Source organism: Acinonyx jubatus, chromosome B1 (genome assembly GCF_027475565.1).
Source record: "Acinonyx jubatus isolate Ajub_Pintada_27869175 chromosome B1, VMU_Ajub_asm_v1.0, whole genome shotgun sequence".
NCBI classification, from domain to species: domain Eukaryota; kingdom Metazoa; phylum Chordata; class Mammalia; order Carnivora; family Felidae; genus Acinonyx; species Acinonyx jubatus.
In genome coordinates, this window is record NC_069382.1 from 83,881,472 (window position 1) to 83,908,250 (window position 26,779).

The 26,779-nt window shown below is 38.4% G+C and overlaps 1 protein-coding gene and 1 long non-coding RNA gene across 3 annotated transcripts in view; one reads left to right on the top strand and one right to left on the bottom strand.

Moving 5' to 3' along the window:
* SCOC (short coiled-coil protein) overlaps positions 1 to 26,779 on the bottom strand; it is a 44,377-nt gene that overhangs the window by 16,500 nt on the left and 1,098 nt on the right. The gene's annotated exons all lie outside the window — the stretch shown is intronic.
* The window catches only part of LOC113601427 (uncharacterized), an 87,467-nt gene that overhangs the window by 6,945 nt on the left and 53,743 nt on the right, over positions 1 to 26,779 (top strand). Inside the window, exon 2 of the long non-coding RNA XR_008296109.1 lies at positions 1,754 to 1,794. This is a non-coding gene — a long non-coding RNA (uncharacterized LOC113601427). The remainder of the gene's footprint in view (positions 1 to 1,753; positions 1,795 to 26,779) is intronic.

Consider the following 26,779-nt stretch of genomic DNA (forward strand, 5'->3'; position numbering starts at 1 on the left):
TACCACCACCTATGAAATAGTCTTGCCTGCCTGCCCCCACCAAAAAAGGAAAAGAAATTGCAGCCTGACCTGATCAAGCCCATAAAGTAGCAATTTAACAGGAAAACAGAGGTCAGAGAGAAATATGGTAAATCTACCACCTGGACAAAATTAGCAAAATTTGGCTATCAAGAAAACGACAAAACAACAAACAAAAAGCCCTTTTCTTCAACAAAAAGAAAATAAAATGCACTGGGTGGGAAAAGAATGCAAAGAAAACCTGCAGATAAAAGGACACTTAAAATACGTACTTTTAGGGGCACCTGGGTGACTCAGTTGGTTAAGCATCCAACTTCAGCTCGGGTCATGATCTCACAGTTTGTGGCTTCATATCCCACGCGGGGCTCTGTGCTGACAGTTTGGAGCCTGGAGCCTGCTTTGGATTCTGTGTCTCCCTCTCTCTCTGCCACTCCTCAACTCATGCTCTGTCTCTGTCTCTTAAAAATGAATGAACATTAAGAAAAAAAATTTTAAATACATATTTTCAAAAACAGACAAAAAAATCTATGGTTTATTTTGGATGCTAAAATCACTGAAAAGATGCAAGAAAATGATTGTCATCAAGTAGAATATGATTATTTTAGAGCATTTGCCTTTTAAAAAATTCTGGAACCAAACATATATCTTGTAAGATATTTTAGAGTTTAAAGGAAGTCTTTAGAAAAACTATCTCAAAAAAGAGAACGTACCAAATGATAATCCTAAAGTTAGCAATATATCAATCAGAAAATATTGCCAATTTGATAAAACAGTGTTACTGATAATTAAGTTCTGCCCTTGAATGTAGAAAAAAACCCTTGATAGGGCCTGGGTGGCTCAGTCGGTTAAGTGTCCAGCTCTTGACTTCGGCTTAGGTCATGATCTCTCATTTGTGGGTTTGAGCCGCACATTGGGATTTCCTTTCTCTTCCTCTCTCTCTGCCCCTCCCCCGCTTGTGTGCTCTGTCTCTCTCTCTCAAAATAAATAAATAAACTTAAAAAAATACTGTATAAAAAAAGAAAAAAGAAAAAGAAGAAAAACCCTTGAAATAACAAAAATATAAGGAAAAAGAACAGTACACCCAAGTGGATAGAAAAAGGAAGTTGAAATTTTACCAAACTAGTCCTGAGTAAACCATTTATTAAGCTATACATTTATTTTTATATAAAAATAAATGCTCCATATTTGCATTATATTTTTCAATTAAAAAAATGGTTTAAAAATAGCCACAAAAATTCCCTTCTTCTGAATAAGGCAAACATACATGTACAAATAGAAACCACTGAAATTGCACAGAAATATTTGATTATAAGATGAACATTTGTTGTCTGGGATATGCATATATTAATTTATAACCATCTAAATAAAAGCGTAAAAGTAAAATACTCTTCGTAAAGAATGGGGAACTCTAAATTGAAAACTATTGTTACAGAACAATGTATTATGTAAGGAAGAAATGATAAGTAGTAGAGAACTTCCAAGATAATTTTGATGTTTCAGCCTGACATAATCTCATCATGAACATGAAACTTCTAACTTAAGCAATTAGAGAGTTCTAAACATTCTGGGGATATTTTAAAGTGAAATATGCTAAATAGAGGCATTTTGATAACTTTCAAGTGTAACCAGGTGTGTTCCCTGATACTTTAAGCTCATTAATTTGCAAAATGTGTTTCATCTCATTCCTAAATAAGAACTCACATTTTCCTTTTTACTTATTTTTTTCCCTTGAAAGGTTACTGAATTCATTGGAGAATGAGTGATGTCCTAAATTTGGTGAGTCAAGAATATACTCTACTTGTTGAAACTTGATTTCAAAACTAGACTTAAGAGTATACCATGCTGCTATTTGGTAAATTAAGCTGTTCATGTATACTTTTTTCAACATTATAATTTCTTGATAATAACCAATAGTTGGCTAATTTGATTAGAGTTATGTTCATTCATTGGTTTAATAGAGAAAAAGTAAGAAATTGCAAGTGTATTTTTAGAATTTCTCAAATGAGAATTCAGAAGGACTTCAGGGTCTTAATGGAATCAAGCTTTGGACTTTATGGCAAAACTGAAAGTAATTGGGAATGATTCTGCAGTCTTGATGCTCATTTTTCTCTACACAAAGTAATGTTTAATCAGTTTCCCAAAGATTGGTGCTTATACCTCTGTCTGTGCAAGATTAGCCTTTAAAAATCGTTGCATATTTTATTGTAATTGAAAAATACAAATAATACAACCGACCCTCAACTTGCAGATGTTGTTGCCTAAAACAAAGGTATGTTCAGAAATAACGTTAATTAAAGGGTTAATTTAATGTGGCAAAAAGTGTGATGATGGTATGCAAATGACTGGTTTGGAAAGCCTGATCTATCAGCACTGCAACAAGCATTGGTTTGAACAAGAGGAAGCCTGGGTTCCAGCTCTGGCTCAATCTATAATTGTCCATTCAATTCTTCATATATTTACTAGTTGAAAATTTTAGTTCAGGGTTTATTATAAGCTAAATACTGTAGAATATCCAAATATTTGAAATTGACTGTAGGGGATGAGTCACTTTTCTATAGACTCCTGTTTCCTCAAGTGAAGGATTGTAATAAAGGTCATTCTGCTTCTCTAATATTATATAAAATATCACTGCATTTATCAAAGAACACTACCAGTGAGTGATAACAGAGATTCCCATATTTAAGAGTCAACCTTTGATGGTTTGGTTGTGTCTGACCATCTAGCCCTTAGTAACAGGCCTGCCATAGGTCCTGAAAGCTTTCCCCAGTGATTGATCTTTGCGCCACTCCATTCCCGCTTTTAAGATTTGGGGTTTCTGTGGTTCTCTATATGCAAATCTACGATTATTAATCATTTTGGCTGGGTGCATGCTCCACTACATCTTCATAAAACACTTTGCTTTAAAATCAACAGTAATCATTGGGCTCTGGGAGCATAAAGGGGATTCTGTTTTAATAAGACAAAGTGATTCTTTGACATGCATAGGTGTCAGGGTAATAGTGAAATTGATATTTTGTACCAGAATGCCTTACTAGCAAGGCTAAGAGTGCTAATGTATTTTCCTATTTCCAATATACAAGCATGATTGTCATACTTTTCTGTTTCCCTAGTAACTGTTTGTGCTAAAAATAACCAACTTGGGAGAGTTCCTCTGTCAGGCTCTGAGATTTTACATTACTTAAAGGCTAACAAGTTAGCCTGCTATGAATTCATGAATGCTGGAAGGAGACAGGAGATGCCTGGTCAGAGTCCGAGAACTCTATTAGGGATAGTTCACCAGCAACGTGAGCTTCACACTGGCTTGCTTCTGTCCTCCACATTCCCCAAGTCCCACAGTGGGGAGGCTGAGGGACCCAGGTAGGTGCCTGCACACACAGGGGGTTACAGTACAGGGAGGAATACTGAACTCAGGGAGTCCATTGCTTTTATGGCTAATGGAAGCAAGCTTGCTCTTTAACCAGGGAGAGGCATTACCTCAACCCTTAAAGTTGCACTCTGCAAATGCACCCCAAGAAATGGTCTGGATAAAGACTTCTTAGCATGCCAGCAAGAGCATATAGTGACACGCAGGGCTCATTACGGACTGCCTCTCCCCCAAATCTCTAACTTGAATAATCTTTAGTTCTGTGACAAATTCCCATTTTTCTTCCTCCTTCCTGACACAATTATTTCAGGGAAATACTACAAAATGTCTGTCTCATAAAATGATAGGGTGCCTATAAGTCAAAATGGAAGAGAACCACACTAGCCGGCATGGAAGAAGCATCAGTAGAAGTCAATGGCACAATAACAATCGTGTTTTTTAAAATCAACCAGGTATTTTTTTGTAGCTATTTTGGAGTCCTACCTTTTCTTTTTCACTGTTTCACTGAACTTTGCAACAATCAGAAGGAAGGAAAAACCTGTCTGTAGTTTGTTTTAAAATAAGTGGTTAAAATTAGAAATTTTCAGGATAGTTAGTAACACTCATCACAGCAAAAGCAGATCAAAGTGTCCTCAGTTTGAAGCAGGGATTTGTCCAGGCTGTTTTTCTCCTTTTCTCGTGAAGGCAGATAGCAAGAGAAAGGCTCGCTACTAAGGGATGAGGGCTTTGCTTGTGTCCCTGCTCAGAAACAGCCTGTGTCTGGTCTAGAGTCTGATGACAACTAATTTAAGTCAGTTCAAGTCCCCTTAAAGCTGTAGAAGAAACAGGTCCTCAAGTTATGGAAAGAGCCCAGAATTCCTTGTTACTCATCCTTGATGATAGACCTGTGAGCTTTGAGTTTATGTACAACAGGCAGCAAATTAGAAGAAAATACAATGTAGTTTTCATTTTGGGAGAAAATTGATATGGCCTTCAGAGGTATTTTGGAGTTCATCCTTCTTACAGAAGTTTCTTCATACAAAGAAATTTTTTTTTTAAATAAATAAAGAAGTTTCTTTAGAGGCGATCTCTCTGTATTTTTATGTTTCAGGGTATTAATTTCATTTAGAACATTGTTTCTCCAATCTGAAGAGGTTTTTGTTGAAACAAATTTTAATATTTTTGTCTAACAAGCATCACTGGCCACAACCCAACTCTGTATTTTAACATTTCTTGCAAGCATCTCTGTGGTTCAGTTTTGGAGTTGATGTAAAAGGTGTATAGTCTGCTCTTAACATCACCTCATAAGAGCCACTGGCTCTTGTGCTGCAAGTGGCCATCTACGGGAATGGGAATTACAGAGCTTATCCTAAAGGTCTGTTGGGAAGATGAAATAAAAATATCTGAGGGCAAGTTGCTTGGCATGGTGGTCTAGAAGAACTAATTGTATCTAAAACCTCCTAAACCTGATTCCTTAAATTCCTTGAAGGGACCAGTTGATCTTCATTAATGTAGCCCCATTGCCAAGCTTGGTGCCTACATATGTGTCCACAAATATAGGTTGTATGAATGAATGACTGAGTGTTCTGCCACTTTTTCTGTCTTATAAAAAGCAGGCATGTCTGTGCTGCATGAGAGGATGATAGTGTATTTCCACAGTGTCTTTCCACCTCAGAGCTCATATAACTTTCTGTCAAATTGTCTCACTGCTCCTTACCACATCCCATTGAGAGGGCAAAATAGCCAAAGAAGTCATTTTCCTTATGGTTCCAGTCGGGGATCTTCACACTTACACAACATTAAGCACACATGAAACATCACCTATAGTGACAAGCATGGTGACCTCATCATAACATATACCTCTGACAACTAAAGGAGATATTCAGAATAAACTGAAAGATACCATGAATGTCATTTGGGGGCCATAGACAGGGAACTGCTAGTGACTGGAGTGCATGTATTCTCTTTTGAGATGGTACACTAGTGACCTCTAGTGGCAAAATTGATTTAAGATAAGTTTCTATTCCACGACAAAACTTTTTTATTTCATTACCTCTATCCTTATGTTTTCCTTTCCCTTTAGTAACATTTTCTGCTTGTAGAATAACTTTAATTATACACAGTGATTTGTACCTGTTAACATACAAATATTGTTTTTGCATTTCATAGAATCATAGAACTTTTGAGCTGAAAGAATTCTCAATTTATTGGTTTTATTTCATCATGTGCCAAAAAAGAGCCCCAGCAAAATGCCCCAGGAAAAATAAAGTGACTTGCCTGCAGTCTCACTTCGGGGATGGGAATAAAAGTCTAACGAGTCTAAGGTTCTTTCCAAACGTCAGACAGCACCCCCAGCTGATGTCTGACCTCACCAGCATGAGAGACCCCTAAGGGAGAACTACCCAGCTAGGCCCCTCCTGAATCACTGAGCCACAAAAATCGTGAGCAAAATAAATTGAGTGTTGCTTTACAACACTAAGTTTCTGGGTTCGTTACACAGTAATGATAGCCGTAACGACGAGTTTATTTAGGAACATTTTCCAATTCTATAAAAAAATAGTGAATGAAAAATACAAACTAATGTGCAGTTCTCAAATACTCATGGACTCTCAGTTAATCCAATAACAGGCCATAGTCAGCTATAATAAATCAAAGAGCTCTAGGTCCAAATGAATACATATTCTAATTGACAAAAATATAAATTCTCCTCCCTTTATTAGTCTTCAGATTTTAAATATGTAAATTTTGAAAATATGGACCAAAAGAGAATATATGTGTTCTGTATCCTATAAAAACTTATAAAACCCTATAAAAATGAGTCAATGTCAGTTGAAAAGTACATTTTGAGCTCCTAGCGTGTTAGTCACTTAAGAGAATATAGAAGTCTCTCGGGGAGTTTATTATCTATTTGTTAAGACCCATAGAACCCTCATTAGACAGAAAAGTGTAAAATAGGGTGGTACTAAGTATGACAGAACTTTGAAGAGAAGAGAGAGCAGTTGGGCTGGGTTAGGAACACATAGAACATATGGTGGGGGGGGGGCATGTGAAGACACTTTTCTGACTAGTATACTCTTTATTCTCCCAACTGTAAATTCCCTGAGAGTTGGCAGTGCTTTTGCCATAATTTTTACTCTATACCCAATACCTGCCCTGTACCACGGATCCGCGATAGCATATAAAATTAATGGTTGAATGATACATGTTTGGAAGTAATAGGAAATAACTTATATATCAAGAGTTTGAACGAAAGATTAATGGATGAAAGAGTGAATGAATGATTCGGCCGAAGAGGGCATGGAAAGTGAAGCAGGGATTTGATAAGACAGATTCCTAAGGTGGAATGACATGTTTTCCAGAAAGATTTGTTTAGACATAGTGTGCAGGATGAATTTGGTAGGAAGAGACTATAGCAGGAAGAATACATAATAACAACAATAATATCGAACAATTTATTGAGTTCTACCTATTTGTAGGGTGCTGAATTGAGCACTTAAAATACCTCATTCAATCCTCACCATAATCCTGTAAGGTAGATACTATGATTATCTTTAGTTTGCACATGAAGAAACTAAGATTCTGACATGCTAAGTTATATGGCTGTATAAGACTGTTCCAATAATTCAGTTGTGAGAGGTAGAGGCAGTGGATATGGAGAAGAGGGGATATTAACATAAACATGTTAAAGAAAGTAAAAGCTGGATGTGTTGAAAGATTAAATCAACTCTGGAAGATAAAGGTGAGGGAAAGTTCAGAGATGACTATGTTTTTTAAGCATCAGTTTCTAGAAAAATGATAGTACCATGTTGCAACTCTACCATGTGGATGGGTTAGCCTATACTGTGCCTCCAGCCCTTTTAAACCCAAGATTCTGAGAGAGAACTAAGCCCTCCTAAAGTACCCATTGTATGAAATAAATGATTTTCTTGTATCTAGAAAAGTACTAGTTATACGCCATCCCTGGGAACATTGAGAAAGTAGTCATAAATCGTTTTATGTGTTTCATGTTTCATTTAAAGAAACCTGGTGGCTCAGTCGGTTAAGCTTCTGACTCTTGATTTCAGCTCAGGTCATGATCTCATGATCTTGAGATGGAGCCCCACCCCGGGCTCCATGCTGGGTATGGAGTCTGCTTAAGATTTTCTCTCTCCCTTTCTCTCTGCCCTTCCCCCACTTGTTCTCTAAAGAAGGAAGGAAGGAAGGATGGAAGGAAGGAAGGAAGGAAGGAAGGAAGGAAGGAAGGAAGGATCATGGTTGAAAAAAGGTATAATTATTTAGCAGAAGATTTCCTTTGGAAAACTGTAAAACTTATCAAAGTTCTAATTTTACTAAGTAACTTCCTAGCTCTGAGCTCCTAGACCATTTGATGTCCCAGTCGATTGAATTTAATTGTTTTGCTTTGTTTTACTTTTCTGTTTTCTCTATAAGGAATCTTCTTGGAAAGATTTTTCTCTTCTATTAGTAACTTTGGCTTTGTAAAATGATGACTCCAGCATCTGGACCTTGTCAGTTGGTCACACTGTACCATTGTGCAGACAGCCCAGAGTTCCCAGGGCTCTACAGGTCTTGCCTGAAGCACTGAGTGCTCCCTTCTCCAAGCTTGGGGTTGGTGCCCTTTCTCTGCCTTACAATCCACTGAGATTGGGAAGGGCTTACCTCATGATGACATTTCACTAGGGAGTCCTGGGCATTGACCAGAACATCTGTCATTTACCACGCTGATGAAGTAAGGTTTCTACAGCCTCCCGATCTTAATGCATTCAGTTTTTATATCTTTATTTTTTTTAAGATTTTACTTTTAAGTAATCTCTACACCCAATGTGGGTTTCAAACTCACAACCCTGAGCTCGAGAGTTGCATGCTCTACTGACTGAGCCAACCAGGTGCCCCTATATCCTTAAATATTTAAACTTAATGGAATTTCCTGGAGGGGATTATTAGGACAGAGGGGGTGATAGAAAAAGGAAAATAACTGCTCTTTCAAGTAGAACTATAAAGAATCATGGGTGAATTTTAGAATTTTAGCTAACTGCAATACAAAGTTCATATTTTGAGCTTTTTTTTGCCTATTAGCAGTGAGAATTAAAAAAAAAGCCTTCAAAAATAATTTGTTTAGCCAGGAATATTAATTATAGAGAATTTTCCATTGTTTATCACAAATATGTTTACTATATTTTCAAATAGATTTTTTTTGTACAAAACCATATAAGATCATTGTACCATCTGGTGCACCACCTATAATAATAGATCACATTCATTCAGCTTTCCCTAGGTGACACATGCTTTCACAAGAACTATCTTATTTAGTTCTTTCTTAAAAGTTTATTTATTTATTTATTTTTGAGAGAGAGAGCGAGCGTGTGCACGAGCGGGGTAAGGGCAAAGAGAGAGGGAGACACAGAATCCAAAGCAGGCTCCAGGCTCTGAACTGTCAGCACACAGAGCCTGACGTGGTACTCGAACTCACGATCCATGAGGTCATGACCTGAGCCGAAGTCGGATGCTTAACCAACTGAGCCACCCAGGCGCCCCTATCTTATTTAGTTATTAACACAATTTTTATGAGGTAGGCACTTGCTGTCCCCATGGTCTGGATGAGGAAACCAAAGTTAGAGAGCTTCAACAACATGTCCCATGTTACCACTGCTAGTTGAGCCAGGATTTGATTTCAGAGACTTCAACTGAAGAGCTTAGAAAACCAATCATTACTCAGTACTGTCTTAAGAAAAGGCATACTCTATAAATGAATAACAAATAGGAGAAAACAAACAAACCTTAGCAGCAGTGTTTGTATGTGAACAGTTAATAGATTTAGCAACAATGATTGTAACTATTGCAGATTATCAGTGCTTAAGCCTAAATTTACCTGAGCCACAGAGTCTCTTTCCATGTGCTTAAAATAATAAAACTAAAACTTTTCAAAAATAATTATTCAACTCTGGTGAGGTATTGCTTGATCTCCAAACCCTTAAGCCAACAACCAATAGGGAGTGCAGTCAATGTCAGAATGAGAGGAACAAAAAATGCAAAGGTCAGGCCATGAGATCAAGATGGAGAATAAAAGAAGGAGGACCTGAGACCTCTTAGATGTGAGAGAGACAGAGAGAAAGAGAGAGAGAGAGAGAGAGAGAGAGAGAGAGAGGAAGGATAAAGCAAGGCATGGAAGGGAGAAACAAGGTCACAAAGGGCCATCAAGAGAGGATAAAAGGCAAGGTAAAGAAAACAGAGTGGATAAAAACTTGTAGGAGGAATGAGGAAAAAGGGAGTAAAAGAGAAGGCGTGAGGTACAATGGATTAAAGATGCTACTATGAACTGATTTTTATTAGTGTTGAGTATGAGACAAAATGTGATGAAGTGTTTTCCTTCAAACATTGTAGGAGGAAGAGTTACGAAAAATAGTATAATGACACGATAAAGTCAGCCAGCTCTGCTATACATCACTTTGTTACATTTTGTAAGGGTGTTATATCTGATATGTGAAAGTTAAGACCGTAATCCTAACTTACTGAGTCCTGATTTTGAGATCTGTATGAAATACTAGTGTTCGGTTTATAAATATCCCATCTCCCAAGAGAAATAAACGTTCACAACTTTAAAGAAATTAAGGCTAACAACTTTGGGGGTCCCAGCCACATGGTAATAGGAACAAGTGCTGTCTTGTACCCAGTGGCTGTTCACTTCAGGAGGAACACTGCTTAAGGCTCAAACCAGATGCACTGAAGTTACAGCCTGAATTGAGTGCCTGGTACATCCTAGGCTCCACTGAATATCTGTTAAGTGGATGAATGAATAAAGGAGTATTCAGTATTTCCTTGTTGGTCGTCTCTCCCTATCTCTCTTTTCATATACTAAGAATTAGAAGCCATTCAATAATTTAGGAAATCATGTCTCTATTCTGATATAAATAAATACATAACTAGTTTGATGTGAAATGAAATATTTACGTAGTCTCAAAATATAGAGAAGAAATAAAGCAAGTATAAGTGAGAATTTTAATAGTTCATGGAGGTAGGAATAGAATCTATATATACTTGATTAAGATGCTACCTATAAAGATTTCAAACAACTATGTAGCTCTTCCTTTTCTCCTTCTCTAAGGATATACTGAGGATTATAACTCCTACAGTAAATTAGGAAACCATGAGTTTACTTTGATACAGATAGATAGATGAAGATAGATAAACAGACAGGTAGATATGAAATGGAATATTTCCATAGTATCAAAATATCTCACCCCAAAATACTAGTTTATTACTAAAAGAAAAAGGAGTAAGATACTACCGTAATCAAAGGATAAAAGTTCACCTCAATAGTAAAGGGGCAAATAGAAATTATGTACCACCTGATAGGGTGCAGTGAGAAGGACACAGTGTCACTTCTGTGATATTCTTGCCAAACTTATTGATCTTGAGGACTATTTTACAAAATAACTGCCCTATAATCTTTAAAAGTATTAAGGTCATGAGAGTCAAGTGAAGGTTGAGGAATTGTTCAGACTAAAGAAGGCTACAGCAGCATGATGACTAAACGCAATTCATGATCCTGTACTGGATGCTTTTGCTGTAACGGATGTTATCAAGGCAACTAGTAAGACAAATTCTCTTTGAAGATTGGGTGATAGTAATGTATGAATGCCATTCTCCTGGCTTTGTTGTCTGTATTGTGACGATGAAGAGAAAGTTCTTGTTTGTATGGAACACACACGAATGCTTCCGGTGGTGGTAGAGCATTGGTTTGGCAACTTACTTTCAAATAATTCAGGGGGAAAAAAAGAATCCTTTTTAGGATACTTGCAAATTTTCTGTAGTTGAGATTGTTTCAAAATAAAAAACCAAAGCAAGACATGACTGTCCTGAAGGGTGGCATTTATAATTCATGTCTTATCTCCCCTGCTCTTCTTGCCTGTGTGTGTCCTATACTTAAGTTTGCCACTTTCTACGTATTATTTTTTAAGACAGATTCCTGTGTGCATCACTAAAAAATGCAAAAGGCTGTTAGTGATGTCTTGATAGATGTCCCTAATCCTAGCACTGGTAATTTCACATGCCTCTCAAGATCAGCACTCCTGCTAGGATTTATATCTTACTTCCATATGCTAGAAAAACTCTTCCTGTTAATCTTATCTTTAAAGAAGAAATTATTGCATAAATATAACATGAAAATGTAATAACCTATAATCCCTTCACACTAATAAATACGTTGTTTTGAATTCTCTTTCCATCCTGGTCCATATATATAAACTACCTTCGCATGGCTGTAATCACAACATAGATACAATTTTATATTCTACCTTTCTTGTCTAAACATATTCCAACATTGTCAGAGAGCCCCTGGGGCTCTTTGTGCCCTCTGATTCTATGATTACATTTTTGAAACACTGACCTCATAATATAACTAAGGGACCACATTTCATTATTCAATACCTGCAGTGTGGGTACCTTATTGCTTCTACCTAGTCAGTATAATGTGGTCATGCTATCTAACTAGTAATTTCTACCCAGATGCATTGTCATCTGACAAAAGGCTTTGAAGTCACTCAGACCTAGGCTGGAATCCCACCTGTGCTTTGTACAAGTTACTAACCCTTTCTGAGCCCCACTTTTCAATGTGAAGAGTAGGGATAATACTGATCACATGGTATTTTTGAGGATTAAATGAAATAATGAGTGTGGAGTTCTTGGCATAGTGCCTGGTATGTATTAAGCTCTCTGTAAATGTTTCTTATTATTATTCATCTAGGAGATACATGACCAGTTAGTAAAATGTGGGCTTACTCCAAGTATTTAATTTTGTGACTCTCTTAGTTGTGAGGAGTGCTGGGTTAGTTTTTAGATGATATCAAGTATCCAGAGAGTTAACTAGGATTTCTAAAGAACCCAACTGATTTTTAAAGCATCATCAGAATTGAGAACCTGTGGAAAACTAGAGTGACAGCTGATTAATCCTCTTTCTCTAATGCCTGCTTTCGTTTTTCTGACTCCCCAACCAAAACCAAAAACAGAAACAAAAAAGTTAAAAAACAAAATAAAACCTTTAAAGATTTAATCATTGGAACATGACAAAAATATTTCATATACAGTTTGCTTTTAAAAAGTGATCAGTGAGCTGTCAATTTGCCTAATTCCTTTCACAGTCAAATGATTACATACTATGGAAAAAGGATAATGTCTCAACTTACAAAATGGGCCAATAAGGGAGTTACTGTTTATGTTAATAGAAAACATACTGCAAAAAAACTATTCTTCGAGAAATTCCTTGAAATACAGGCTTCTCTGGGCAATTGTGTGCTTGGGAATCACACTATGTAACAGAGAGGCATTGGCTGAGAAATTTAGGGTTTAGGGGCCAACAGTCACTGCCAACTGTGACTGAGTCTCTCAAATTATACATCAATTGCATTTTATTTACAGAAATTCTGGGGTTTTTTTTTTTACACTTTTTTCAAAGCAGAAGGGACAGGACTCCACTGTGTAAGTTGAGAAACACTATAATAGCACAAAGCTGAAGCCGTTTAAAATTCTAAAATAAAAAGGGATAAAAAAAATCTTCTAAATATTTTTATAAATGAAGCTTTCTGAAGAGTTATCATGACCTTAGAAAAACCCACTAACCTTGCCGTTAAGAATGAAAATGAAAGCAGAATTTCACACGGATGACCAAATAATAGTAGTCTTTTGTCCACTGGGAAAAGGTAGTAAAGATTCTCAGGAGGGATAAAAAAGGGAGAATGTGTTTTAAAATGCAAGCTTTTTCAAACAGCTTTTCGTAACATCATGCTACCAGACACCGGAGAACCACGCATGTGCACAGCCAAGGACTCTGAGCCAAAGTCATTAAGCTGACAATGAAATGTGTGTGTGGAGAAACAAGGGAACAATGATTAAATGGGGAAGAAAGCCAGTGAGGGCTGAAAAGAAGCGGTTGTTGGCTGCGTGCAACCTGGGAAGGCTGGTGAAGGGAAGACCCAGGTCACTGAAACAGAAAGAGAGCAGGGGAGACTCACTGTTCTCCCGAACCATTCATTGGGCTGCCACTGAGTCCTTTCCATGTCCAATGTCAAGGATTGAAAATGAATGCTAATGTCTATCTGTGCAAGCAAAACATGTCTTTCTGGGACAGTTTTTACAATAACTCTGGTTCTGTGATTGATGTACATATTATTTCCAGAAGGGCCACTTATAACTTTTGGATCATTTAAAATTTTTATTCCTAGGGTTGAGGAGTTCAAGGAAGCTGGTTCATCCAGTTTGTCCTATTCTTTTAGAGTTGTCCTCCCTTTCTATATCTTCAGATTCTCTTTGAAAGCTTAACGAGAATCTTCAAAGGGTTGCTTGAGGGAACTATAAGGGTCTAAGGAACTGGGATCTGACCCTCAAATTCTGAATGAGTCAGGCTGGCAGGAGACATGGGAGAAGAAGTGTGTCCAAAGCTGATCTAACCCAACTGGAGCCTTTGTGAAAGGAAGGTCCTGATGTTGGAAAATAGCTGCCTCACCCCCTTCTCAACAGTAAAAGGGCCAGGGAAAAATCAGCATTTCATTAGGTCATGAGCTCAGGTAAATAAAATTCACTCCTGAGGTTTTGTTTTGTTTTGTTTTTGTTTTTTATATCATCTATGGATTTTTCATTAGAAAAAATTAGCACAATTATGAAGGATTTTGTATATTTTCACATAAAAGATTCTTGCTCCCATTTTTTTTTTTGTTAATCTAATGAAGAAGAAAGAAACACATTTCTGATACAAGACGACTGATGGATGGTTTTGTCTTTTAAAGGAAGAGTCAAAATATTGATACTTATCCTTTGATGAGAAAATGAGAGAACACTCTAGATTACTGAAAACATGCAGATACTGTCCTAACACTCTATTTCCTAAGCTTGTTTATTAAAACTAGTTTTTGCATTATGCTAGATAATTTATTTAAGTGGATTTCCTCCGATTGAAGATTTTTCACAGACAGAGCCCTTACAATTTCTAGCAATACATTAGTGACCCTAGAGCCATGCAACTCTCAAAAGCTACTGAGAAGCAGAGTTAATCTCCTTTTTCTCATTGAATCTCTTATGCTAAGTCTCTAAGGCATTTTGCTGGGCCAGCGGAGGTATTCCTAACGCCACTGTCCATATTATCTTCAGCCTACAGGAACAGATATTCCACTCAACCAATGTCATTATCTATACTTATGTGGCTCCCACATGTCAATTAAGATTTGCTGAAACTTTCTGCCATTGCTGGTGCAGTGAGTACATTTGTTCAGTTCTTCTACAAAACCATTTCTATCATGCTAGAGATGATCTTTTTTTTGACATCCCTAAGGATGTCTGAATAATCTTTTTTTTTAACTTTTTAAATGTTTATTTATTTTTGAGAGAGACAGAGCACAAGCAGGGGAGGAGCAGAGAGGCGGGGGGGCGGGGGGGAGACACTGAATCCAAAGCAGACTCCAGGCTCTGAGCTGTCAGCATAGAGCCCAACTCAGGGCTCGAACCCATGAACCATGAGATCATGACCTGAGCTGAAGTCAGATGCTTACGCGTCTGAGCCACCCAGGAGCCCCCCTGAATAATCTTTTAAATTAATATTCATGGCCAAATTTATGGTAGAGGGTAAATAGAGATGACTAGGGAAAGCTTCACTGTTCCTGACCAGCACACATGCAGATGCTTGCCTCATCTTTGTGTACTTATTTAACGATGCCTCCACTCTGGGACTCTCATCTGTACACTATCCTCCCAAAAGGTCCAGAGTGACTGGCAAAGCCATTACCAGCAGTGCAGCAAACCCTCGGGAGCGTCGGAGCGTCGTGCTAGCTGCAAACACTGGCTCCATTCACCATCAGAAAAGAAAGGCCGGCTCCCTTTTCATGGACAAAACTCCTGCCATGGCTCAGTGTGTTTCCCAGCTGGATAGCCACAAGTCTATTTCCTTCCTTAGCTGTATTATAATGGAGGGTGAGATGAAAAGCAATACAAGCCCTTGATACCTTTTACTTGGAGTGCTAACTAATGCAGGGCCTCGTGTCTGATCTTCTGCTTGGCTGAGGGGATGGCAGATGGCCTTCTGAAAGCTTTTCAAACCCAGGCTGCTTTCAGCAGGGCATGAGGAGGGTATTGTTGCATTTTCCATATAGTGGTAGGAAGCAGCACTGAATAAAAGCGCACAACAATTGTGCCACTTCTCTGGGAAGCTTATTACAACCTTACAATGAGGGCTAATTGGCTGATGCCAAAAGCAGACGCAGAAGCAGCTTTGAATATTATTCAGGAGAGGTTTTGGAGAGCAGAGTCAGGAAGGAGGCTGAGGCATAAAGGAGAACAGCGATGGGAACAACAGCGGCAGGGAAGACTTGAGGGCCAGGATGAAGAGGAAACAGAGGAGCTGTATTATTTTTATCAGAAAAGACTCATGCTCTTGTTTAGAGTTTGTTCACATCCACCTCCTCCTTCTTCCATAAGCCTCCTTATCAGGAGGATGTCAACAGGCAGTCCTGGCTTACAGAGTCCACAGGACGCTGCCGTTACTATGACAACTGATGTGGCCAAATCTTGGAGCCTTTAAAGAAACTTTTGTGTGAGCTCCTTGAAATGGGCAGAGGATGAACTAAAATGTACTGAACACTTTCTGTATGCCAGGCTAGTTCAAGAACTTTCCTTTATTGTTTCGTTTAATCTTCAAAACAATTCTGAGACATATTTTTATGATCACTTTGAACTGAGGAAACTGAGGCTCAGGGATGTTAAATAATTTGCTCTAATGGATTCACATCCAGGCATTTCTGGCCCCAGAGTTTAAGTCCTTCCTGCTACACTACCCTGAGCCAATTTTTCAAATAGCCAGGCCCTGCCTACTACCGGGAACATGATAATACAGCCTCAATAAATGTTTTCTGAAAGCAGCATTAAACTGATTCACAAATGAAGATACAAAACAAATGTTAACAAGTATAATTTTCATAGGAGATGATTTTCAGCTAGGGACTGGCCTGCCTAACTGGCCCTCACCCCAATATACACACAAACTCAGTCAGAATTCTTTAGCAAAAATATACTGGCTGTTTTGTGCTGGACACTGTGCTAGGTTCTAGAAGTACAGACATTTAAAAACCCAGGCTGTGTCCTCTAGCAGCTCACAGTCTATTGGGTAGGACATATACATCAATACAATATGCTGTGAAAAAACATAGGTAAAGGTAAGCTTGGGGTTCTCAGGAAGGAGAAAAGAAACCTAACTCAGCCTCAGAAGGTCAAAGAAGGCTTCCAGAAGGAGGAGATACCTCATTAGGTTCTTCTTTTTTTTCATGTTTATTTATTTAGTTTTGAAAGAGGGAGAGAGAGAAACAGAGCAGGAGTGGGGAAAGGGGTAAAGAGAGAGGGAGACAGAGAACCCGAAACAGCTCCAGGCTCTGAGCTGTCAGCACAGAGCCTGATGTGGGACTCGAATTCACAAACCGTGAGATCACGGCTAGAGCTGAAGTCAGAAGCTTAACTGATTGAACCACCCAGGCGCTCCACTCAGTGGATTCTTAAAGGAGGAGTAGGAATTAGCTAGGCAAGAGAAGGGTGAGTGGTATAATTCCAGGCAAAGAGAACAGCATGGACAAAGTCCAGAGGTATGACATAGTACATGCATGGAAAATGGTTTCTTACTGCGCCCAAACCATGTTTGTGGGAAATGACGCTGAAGAGAACTCTAGCACCAAGCAGAGGGAACCTTTAAATACCATGCTAGGAGTCCTGGACTTCATCCAGCAGGAAATGCAACACATTGATTATTCTCTGCAGGGAGAAGGTATGGTATGGTCAGTGTGGAGGATTGATTTGAAGGGATAGGAATTGAAATAGGAAGAACAGTTGGGAGGTTGATGCTGTGGTTTATGTGGGAGATAATGAGGGCCTTGTTCAGGGAAGTGGTGGTAGGGATAGAGAGGCCAGATATATTTGAGAAACAGTTTCAAGGTCAAGTGAACAGGAATCAGTGACTGTTTGGATTGTGAGAGATGAGAATGAAATAATGACATACGAATTTCTAGCTTAAGGAACAGGGTGGATGATGGGACCATTCATTAAGATTGTGAATCAGGAGTGGGAACAGATTGAGGGGTGAGGGTGGGGGGAGATAAGTTCCTTTAACACCTGGGACATTATCTAGTTGCCTAGGAAGCAGATGGATTATGAATCAGAAACTCAGAAGAGAGATAAAGACAAATGATAAAGAATAAAGATTCAAGACCAGAAGTGTGAAAATAGTTTTTTTCTGCAATCCCATCCATCCTGCAGAAATGGTTTGTTGGGACCTCTGTGATATCGTTTCTACAATTAGAATTAGGTGAAAGCCATGGGAAAATCAGGAAGTTGCACATACAAAAAATCTTCATCTCTGGTGTCCCTTGAAAATTCTGCTTATTTGCATTTCTGTTTCTTCATGGCAAAGGTCAGCTAGAAGTGGAAAACAGCTCTGCATTCTGGTCAGGGCACGTGCTCTCCAGGGAGCCAGAGTCCTCACCTGACTGGACTCCTGGCCCTTAGGCTCAGCATTGGTTACCATTTTATCAGCACAGTTTGCTCTGTTGCCTTTCATACAGTAGAGTTAAGATAAAAGTAAACTTTTATTCTTCCTTTACCTCAATCAAAAGTAGTAAATGAAATTGAGTCCAAGAGGACTATGTGTTTCAAGGAAAATGGTGATAAGAAATGAAGAATGTGCCTATATATTTGATATGCAAACAAAGCATGTCCTTCTTGAAAGAATTAAACTTAAGACACTATTGGAAATAAATTTTATTAAGAACAATATCTGCTGTATTTAAAAGATGCATGGGGTGCCTGGCTCAGTCTGTAGAGCTTGTGATTTGATCTCAGGGTCGTGAGTTTGAGCTCCATGTTGGGTGTAGAAATTACTTAAAAATCATATCTTTTCATAAATAAATAAAAGAGCTAATCAAGAAGTTAAAGAGGAAATTAAAAAGTACATGGAAGCCAAAGAAAATAATAACACCACAGCCCAAAACCTCTGGGACGCAGCAAAGGTGGTCATAAGAGGAAAATATATAGCAATCCAGACCTTCCTCAAGAAGGAAGAAAGGTCTCAGATACACAACCTACCTAACCTTACACCTTAAAGAGTTAGAAAAAGAAAAGCAAATAAAACCCCAAACCAGCAGAAGACAGGAAGTAATAAAGATTAGAGCAGAAATCAATGCTATCAAAACTAAAAAAACGGTAGAACAGATCCATGAAACCAGAAGCTGGTTCTTTGAAAGAATTAACAAAATTGATAAACCCCTAGATAGTTTGATCAAAAAGAAAAAGGAAAGGACCCAAATAAATAAAATCAGGAATGAAAAAGGAGAGATCACAACCAACATAGCAGAAATACAAACAATAATAAGAGAATATTACCAGTGATTATATGCCAATAAAGTCAGCAATCTGAAAGAAATAGACAAATTCCTAGAAATGTATAAACTACCAAAACCGAAAGAGGAAGAAATAGAAAATTTGAACAGACCCATAACCAGTAAAGAAATTGAATTAGTAATCAAAAATCTCCCCAAAATCAAAAGTCCAGGGCCAGATGGCTTTACAGGAGAATTCTATCAAACATTTAAAGAAGAGTTAACACCTATTCTCTTGAAGCTGTTCCAAAAAATAGAAATGGGAGGAAAACTTCCAAACTCTTTCTATGAAGCCAGCATTACCTTGATTCCAAAACCAGACAAAGACCCCACTAAAAACGGAAACTATAGACCAATTTCCCTGATGAACATGGATGCAAAAATCCTCAACAAGATATTAGCCAACCAGATCCAACAATACATTAAAAACTTATTCACCACGACCAAGTGGGATTTATACCTGGGATGCAGGACTGGTTCAATATCCACAAAACAATCAATGTGATACGTCACATTAATAAAAGAAAGGACAAGAACCACATGATCTTCTCAATAGACGCAGAGAAAGCATTTGACAAAATACAGCATCCTTTCTTGATAAAAACCCTCAAGAAAGTAGGGATGGAAGAATCATACCTCGAGATCATAAAAGCCATATATGAAAGACTCAACGCTAGTATCATCCTCAGTGGGGAAAAGCTGAGAGTTTTTCCCCTAAGGTCAGGAACAAGACAGGGATGTCCACTCTAGCCACTGTTATTCAACATAGTTTTGAAAGTCTTAGCCTCAGCAATCAAACAACACAAAGAAATAAAAGGCATCCAAATAGGCCAGGATCAGGTCGAACACTTGCTCTTCTCAGAAGACATGATACTCTGTATGGAAAACCCAAAAGATTCCACCAAAAACTGCTAGAACTGATCCATGAATTCAACAAAGTCACGGGATATAAAATCAATGTACAGAAATTGGTTGCATTCCTATACACCAATAATGAAGCAACAGAAAGAGAAATAAAGGAATCTATCCCATTTACAATTGCACCAAAAGCCATAAAATACCCAGGAATAAATCTAACCAAAGAGGTGAAAAATCTATACACTGAAAACTATAGAAAGCTTATAAAAGAAATTGAAGAAGACACACAAAAAAAATGGAAAAATATTCCATGTCTTGGATGGGAAGAACAAGTATTTTTAAAATGTCAATACTACCCAAAGCAATCTACATATTCAATGCAATACCTATCAAAATAACACCAGCATTATTCACATAGCTAGAACAAACAATCCTAAAATTTATGTGGAACCAGAAAAGACCCTGAATAGCCAAAGCAATCTTGAAAAAGAAAACCAAAGCTGGAAGCATCACAATCCCAGACTTGAAGCTATATTACAAAGCTGTCATCATCAAGACAGTATGGTACTGGCAAAAAACCAAAAAACCAAAAAAACAAAAAAAACACAAAAAACAGACACTCAGATCAATGGAACAGGATAGAGAACCCAGAAATGGACCCACAAACATATAGCTAACTAATCTTTGACAAAGCAGGAAAGAATATCCAATGGAATAAAGACAGTCTCTTCAGCAAGTGGTGCTGGGAAAACTGGGCAGTGACATGCAGAAAAATGAACCTGGACCACTTTCTTACACCATACACAAAAATAAACTCAAAATGGATGAAAGACCTAAATGTAAGACAGAAAGCCATCAAAATCCTAGAGGAGAAAGCAGGCAAAAACCTCTTTGACCTTGGCCGCAGCAACTTCTTACTCAACACGTCTCTGGAGGTAAGGGAAACAAAAGCAAAAATGAATTATTGGGACTTCATCAAAATTAAAAGATCCTACACAGCAAAGGAAACAATCAGCAAAACTAAAAGGCAACTGACGGAATGGGAGAAGATATTTGCAAATGACATATCAGATAATAAAGGCTAAGTATTCAAAGTCGATAACGAACTTATCAAACTCAACACCCAAAAACAAATAATCCAGAAAAGAAATGGGCAAAACACATGTATAGACACTTTTCCAAAGAAGACATCCAGATGGCCAACTGACACATGAAAAAATGCTTAACATCACTTATCATCAGGGGAACACAAATCAAAACCACAGTGAGATACCACCTCACACCTGTCAGAATGACTAACATTAACAACTCAGGCAACAACGGATGTTGGCGAGGATGCGGAGAAAGAGGATCTCTTTTGCACTGCTGGTGGGAATGCAAACTGGTGCAGCCACTCTGGAAGACAGTATGGAGGTTCCTCAAAAGATTAAACATAGAACTACCCTGTGACCTAGTAATCACACTACTAGGTATTTATCCAAGGGATACACGTGTACTGTCTTGAAAGGGCACATGCACCCTAGTGTTTATAGCAGCACTATCAACAATAGCCAAAGTATGGAAAGAGCCCAAATGTCCATCAATGGATGAATGGATAAAGAAGATGAGAGATATATACACACACACACACACACACACACACACACACATACATACATACAATGGAGTATTACTTGGCAATCAAAAAGAATGAAATCTTGGAGTATTAGTTGGCAATCAAAAAGAATGAAATCTTGCCATTTGCAACTACATGGATGGAACTAGAGGGTATTATGAATGAAATTAGTCAGTCAGAGAAAAACAAATATCATATGACTTCACTCATATGAGGACTTTAAGATACAAAACAGATGCATATAAGGGAAGGGAAGCAAAAAGAATATAAAAACAAGGAGGGGGACAAAACATAAGAGACTCTTAAATATGGAGAACAAACAGAGGGTTACTGGAGGGTTTGTGGGAAGGGGTATAGGCTAAATGGGTAAGGGGCATTAAGGAATCTACTCCTGAAATCATTATTGCACTATATGCTAACTAACTTGGATGTAAATTAAAAAAAATAAATAAATAAAGAGAAGGGGGAAAAATAAAATTAAATAAATAAATAAATAAATAAATAAAAGATGCATGATGACTTTCCATTTGTTTGTATCTTCTTTAATTTCTTTCATCAGTGTTTTATGGGTGTCAGTAGTTAAAACTACCCAAAGCAATCTACAGATTCAATGCAATCCCTATCAAAATCCCAATGGCATTTTTTACAAAAACAGAAAAAATAATTCTAAAATTCATCTTAAAACACTGAAGTCCCCAAATCGCCAAAACAATCTGGGGAAAATAAATGAACAAAGCTAAAGGCGTCATACTTCCTGATTTCAGTATAATAAAAATACATTGCAAAACTGTAATAATTAAAACATAGGATACTGGTATACAGAGAGACATATAAACCAGTGGAGCAGAATACAGAGTCCAAAATAAAGCCATGCACATACAGTCCCCTGATCTTTGACAAGAGTGCCAAGAATATACAATGGAGAAAGGATAGTCTCTTCAATAATTGTGTTGGGAAAACTCAATTCTCACATGCAAAAGAATAAAATTAGACCCTTACCTTACACCATACACAAAAATCAACTCAAAATGGATTAAAAACTTAAATGTAAGACCAGAAGCTATAAAACCTCTAGAAGAAGATATAGGGGAAAGCTTCATGGTATCAGTCATGGCAGTCATTTTGTGGATATCGCACCAAAAGCACAGAGAACAAAAACAAAAATAGACAAATGAGACTACAACAAACTAAAAAGCTTCTACACAGTAAACAACCAATAGAGTAAAAAGGCAACCTATAGAACAGGAGAAAATATTTACAAATTATGTATCTGATAAAGAATTAACTTCCAAAATATATAAGGAGCTCCCACAACTCAATAACAAAATGCACTAATAACCCAATTAAAATTGGGCAAGGGACTTGAATAGACATTTCATCAAAGAAGACATATAAATGGCTAACAGGTATGTGAAAAGATGCTCAATGTCACTTAATTATCAAGAAAATGCAAATCAAAACCATAATGATATATCACCTAACATTGTTAGGACAGCTATCATTTAAAAAAAAAAAAAGACAGGTGTTGGTGAGGATATGAAGAAACTGGAACACTTTCACACTATTGGTGGGAATGTAAATTTGTACAGCTGCCATGGAAAACAGTATGAAGTTTCCTCAAAAAGTTAGCAATAAGGGTGCCTGCCTGCCTCAGTCAGTAGAGTACACAACTCTTGATCTTGTGGTCATGAATTCAAGCCCCATGTTGGGCATAGATATTACTTAAAAAAAAGTTGAAAACAAAAATACTATATGATCCAAGAATCCCACTTCTGGATATTTATCTGAAAGAACTGAAATAAGGATCTTGAAGGGATATTAGCACTCTCATGTTCATTGCTGCATTATTCACAATAGTTAAGATGTGAAAACAACTTAAATGTGCATCAACAGATGAATGGATAAACAAAAATGTGTATATAAACACAAAGGAATATTATTCAGCCTTAAAAAAAAGGAAAGAAATCCTACAATATGCCATGGTATGAATGAACCTTGTGGACATTATACCATGTGCAAGAAGCCAGTCACATGAGGACAAATACTGTATGATTCCATTTATATGAGGTATCTAAGATAGACTTGTAGAAGCAAAGAATAGAATGGGAGCTCTGCAGGGGGCCTCTGGGCAGAAGGGACAGGGGGCTGTTGCTAATCAACAGGTATGTTAAGGTGAGTAAGTTCTAAATATCTGGTGCACAATGTTGTTCCTATAGTTAACAACACTGTACTGTGCACTTAAAAATCTGTTAAGAGGGTATATTTCATATTAAGTGTTCTTACCACATTAAAATTAAAAAAACTAAAAAAATATGCATAGTGAAAAACCTAATAAACTGAAAAAGAATTTAAATTTCAATAGCATTTTTGGAAATTGAATGAAATAAATGATGAAATACCATGAATCATTGCCTGGCCCTAAAGGTGTTGAATTTGCAACCTTTTTTGTAGTGTCACTGGTATATAGTCAAGATGTGAGAATGGAGCTCAGAGGTGTGGTTGAGATCATCCAGAGAGTGTGTCTAGAGAGAGAGGAAAAGTGGGCCAAGGGCAGAATCTTGGGGAAACACTTGAGGAAAAGGAGCCTGAGAACAATGAGAGAGAGGTTGAAGGGTAATCTGAGAAGTGTGATAGCATCAAAGCCAGGGGAGCAGAAACATGGGAAGGAAGGAAGGAAGGAAGGAAGGAAGGAAGGAAGGAAGGAAGGAAGGGAGGGAGGGAGGGAGGGAGGGAGGGAGGGAGGGAGGGAGAGATCAACACTTTCAAATGTCTTTGTTCTGCTGTTGTATGTGTCCAACCCAGAAGGGAGGCCAGTCCAGCTACAGCATAACTTAGACCAGAGATTCCCAAACTACCTTGGTTCACAATGCCCTTGAGTCTAAGGAATTTTTTCACAGTGCTCCAAAGTCAAGAGAAATACCAAAAAGTTCCAGGTATTAAGTATTTAGGTCCAAGCATCTTAAGTAGCTTATGTCCTTAAAACTTAGTAATCATTTGAAAAAAAAAAGACACCAAATTGAGGGAAATCTTAATTTCTTTTTTATTTCATTCTTAAATAAACAATCACTTACTTATGGAATGTGTGCACCTGTTGGGCATTGTACACTTTCTCTAACCTTCTCAAACTGACACCCTCATTAACTGACCTACATTGATTTTTACGCAGAACTTGCTTTTTATCTCAGAAACCATAGTAAATCCAGCATGGAAAGAGATGTAGCTCTATCTCATGTGAAATTGTGAACAATCTCTAGCTAGCTGTTCTCACAATGTCTGATAGAGTTTGATGTGCCCCATAGAGCCCCTATAGGTTTGCTGCAGTGCCCTGAGGCACCTTGGCACACAGTTTGGGAACTATGGGGTTAGACTATATGAGCTGATCTATAATCCTATAATGTATAAGTTTGTTTCTATAGAGACAGTTGGTCTGAAATCCATACCAATAACCTACAAATGAATTTATGGAGTATGACTAATTTCTGCTTTGAATAACTGCTGTCACTGCTAGTTTTCATAGCTTTTTACCAACTAGCTTAGGAAGTAGGATTACCTAAATACATCCAAAGTTTAATGCCTTCAGTCCTCTCCCCAAGGAGTTAGCAAATATATTCTCCTTTCTCTTGCCTTCCTTCAGTTAGGAAAGAAACAGTGTTGGGGCGCCTGGGCGGCTCAGTTGGCTAAGCATCTGACGTCGGTTCAGGTCATGATCTCGCACTTCATGAGTTCAAGCCCCGTGTTGGGCTCTTGTGCTGACAGCTTGGAGGCTGGAGCCTGCTTCACATTCTGTGTCTCCCTCTCTCTCTGCTCCTTCCCAATTCACGCTCTGTCTCTCTCTCAGAAATAAATAAATACTAAAAAAAAAATTAAGAAAAGAAACAGTGTAGAGGGGTTGAGGTGGTGAAAAGAGACAGTGACTGGATCTAAAGCAGCCACACTGGGAATCAGCATAGAGTACGAGGGGCCTGACTGTGTGTTCGAAGTCCTTGTATGAGAACCTCCATTATCTAGCAGCTTCAGATACCACATGTGGCTAGCCAGTGTGTACCTCGGGCAAGTCACCTAACCTTTCTGGACTTCCTCTGTATTTATATGTGTATTTGTACTTGTGTATATATATTATATGCAATCTATATTACATTGAGTAATACACAATTTTATAATATATATTAAAAGAAAAGTGAGAAATTGGACTAAACTTTCTTTTGGGGGGGTGCAAGTGAGTTAGAGGAGAGAGGAAGAGAGAGAGAGAGAATCTCACAAGGGACAGAGAGAGAGAAACTTTTTGTTAAAGATTTATTTTTGACAGAGAGAGAGAAAGAGAGAGTGTGTGTGAGCGGGAGAGGGGCAGAGAATCTGCTGAGGGGCCTGTGCCGACAGCAGCAAGCCCAATGCCAGGCATTAACTCACATACCGTGAGATCATGACCTGAGCTAAAGTCGGGTGCTCAACGACTTAGCCAGTCAGGTGTCCCTGGACTAAACTTTGTATGATATAAGCAATGCCCTTTTAATGCTCTACTCTTGCACAGACTCCACGATTTGAATGATGTCTACTAAACAAGATGCATTTATTTTGTAATAATTTGTTTTCCTATTTTTAATCAAAGACCTAGAACCTCATTTAGCAAGCCAGTGCTACCACATCAAATTGATAAAATTATGTAAAAAAAAAAAAACCCCAAAACCATGGTGTTTCAGTTCATTTTTGTCGCAAATATATGAACAATTTCCATTTGCCATCTTGAAATAGTGAAACAGCACACATTAGCACCAGTCCCTCAGCCCACTGTTATCATGCTGGACCGTCCCATCCCTTAAGGCCCTTTGTGTGCAAAGATTCTGCACCTCCTCTAACCAAGGAGGAGGAGGTCAGGAGTGGGAGCAAGGAGACGCTGGCGCCCCCACTCGGCTGCCACCACTCTCAGGACCAACCCAGGAGTACCGCTTACCCCGTCCCAGTTTATTCAAGGTTCACGCCCACGGGCTCAGATGCGGTTAGCAAAAGCAACTCCGAAGGAGTCGTTCTCAAAACCATTGCCAACAGCAGACAGGACACCTGAAGTCAACCCCCCTGCCTCCGCCCTCTTCTGCTTCTGTCTGCACTCCAGTGTGGGGGCGGCCAAAGATGAGACCTGGAGGGCAGGGTCGAGGCGGTGCCAAGGGCTGGATGAGAGAGAGCGGTTTCATAAAGTCTCATTTCCCAGCCACAGCCATGGTTGCCCTTTCAGGCCCAGCCCACGCTACAATCTAGAAAAGAATCCTGGGTTGGGGGTGAATTTAGAGCAAGCAAGAGTTCTGTATGAACTGTACCCGCCCACAGCATATACAGCTCCCCACGCATAAGCACCTCACTCACAGTGCCTTCTAGAAGCCAAGAAACAGGTTTCCCTTGGTCTTTGTTTCCTTGGCTGCCTTCTGTAGCTCTGTCATTTGCTAAACACCCTGGTGGGAGCATGTTAAGGCCAGCGGTGTCCCATTTCTTCAACAGACCCTGTACCTTGTACCTTTCCTCTCCTCATAAAGGCTGAAAATGCTCCTCTTTGATTTCCAA